Source organism: Vigna radiata, unplaced genomic scaffold, assembly GCF_000741045.1.
Source record: "Vigna radiata var. radiata cultivar VC1973A unplaced genomic scaffold, Vradiata_ver6 scaffold_629, whole genome shotgun sequence".
NCBI lineage: Eukaryota > Viridiplantae > Streptophyta > Magnoliopsida > Fabales > Fabaceae > Vigna > Vigna radiata.
In genome coordinates, this window is record NW_014541835.1 from 15,813 (window position 1) to 17,841 (window position 2,029).

General features: G+C 35.2%; 1 pseudogene; it reads left to right on the forward strand.

Annotated features, from left to right (window-relative positions):
• The first annotated feature begins 246 nt into the window (after positions 1 to 246).
• The window catches only part of LOC106778487, a 12,053-nt pseudogene continuing 10,270 nt past the window's right edge, over positions 247 to 2,029 (forward strand).

Sequence of the window (2,029 nt, forward strand, 5' to 3'; positions counted from 1 at the left end):
GGAGTGGTGAGGTTATGTCTCAAAGAAACAACACAAGATAAAAAAGGTAAGTAACCTGTGTTAATTATCTGACAAATTGATTTGTCCAAATGTTTTGAAAGGAACAATATGAAACAACATTGCAGATTTGATGTTTGTGTTCCCCCTTCCCCCAACATGTCTCATTTTCTTAAACTTTTGTTTGAGGTTTGGGAACAAATATGCCTTGCGGAAACAAAGGCTTCATTTTTTACTAGTAATGAGACAATGAAAACAAGACAAAAACAAACTGCCACCTCAAGTTTGGCAAAGAAGAATAAAGAAAGAAAATCTTCTCCTGGAAAGTCTCATAGAAAAGGTAAACATGATGTTTAAATTGTCATATAAATGTGGTTAGAAACTCAAAAAGTGATAAATTTGATTTGATCAAATGTTGCTGCCAAACAAAGTCTTTTGTTTCTGATGGAAGAGTAGCTCTAAGTTTATTCTGATTAAGCTCAAAAGTAAGGAATACAATGAGGATCTGGGTATTTATAGTGACCCAAGCTCCTTACAAGCTACACTACTATTACAATGAAATGTAAAAAGAGGACTACATGAGAAAGGATTTCATCAGTTTCTGTATGCACGTTATGAATTTTCCTTGTGCATGTCATGAACTTGTAGGAATAGTTTAGAAAAGAGACTACTCTGTCAACATTAATGTTCCTATTTTTTATATTTCAGTGATAAGTCTCAACTTGAAAGAGCACAAATCCTTAGCAATCATGAATCACCCCTGTGCTCTATTTAAATGTGAGTTATACATAGCCCTTCGCATTGTATTTTGGCTTAAATTGATAATAACAAGTGCTCATATTTCTAATGACACTCCGGATAATGCTTGTTCGTTTAAATATTCAAGTAAAGTTAATTTGTTCGTTTCAATATTCAAGTAAAGTTAAACACTGCTTTTATATATATTTATATATGCTAATTCTTCTTATCATATTTTATCATTAAACCTTAGACTTATGGTATAATTTGTTGTTGTTTGTTATCATAGGAGACTGTCATGATTCCCATGGTGTGGAGGATATGTGTGTTGCTGGTGCTGTCAAAAATTTCACTTCCCAACTCGTGCATTACAAAGAGGGGACATCTGATCAGCGATGTAAGGAGTCAAATTTGAAAACAAAACAAAGAACAACCTCTTCACCTATACTTTTTTTCTTAATGTTTGTATGTTATCCTTTATGGTTTCGTTCAATGTCTTTAGTTTTTGTATCTTACAGATAATATGACTTAGGCGTTGTTGTTCTTGGCACATTTCATGGGAGACATTCATCAGGTATGTGACAAGCTTTTCAAAGTCTTGTGAAGTTTCTTACATACCATTTTATCGTTCCTTTTAACAAAGCTTTTGGGCACTTGTCTTTTATGCCAATGCACGTTGGATTCACCACTGATGAAGGAGGAAACACAATATAACTACGCTGGTTCAGGCATAAATCTAATCAGCACCATGGATGTTGTAACTTCAACTTCTCCATTACACTAGTGCATCGAACGGAAACGACAACGGTTGTTTTTTACTATACGTTGCGGTTTTAGAACCGCAGCATATACGGGCGATGTAAAATGTTTGGGACTTTAGACCGCGGTTCCAACCGCGGTAATAACCTGGGGATATAACAACGATTCTTTATTGAACTGCGGTCAAAACCCATTTTTTTTAAAAAACTATTCGTCTAACCTTTTGGCCGCGGTTCCAACCGCGGTATAGACCTGCTGGAACCGCGGCCTATTCCCTTTTTTTTTAAAAAAAAAAAATCGTCTAATTTCCCCAACAAAAATGGGTTTAAACGGTTAAAACTCTTTCCCAACATTGACGAAGGAGGCTCTAAAACTGTTTGTGCGTGAAGAAGAAGGAAGATGATGACACTGTTTGTAACCTAAGCAGGGGAATAGACCGTGGTTCACCACTTAACCGAGGCCTATTCTCCTGAAAAAGAAATTCAAAATACATCTGAAATGACATTTTTAAATTTTTTTTTCAAACTTTATGTCA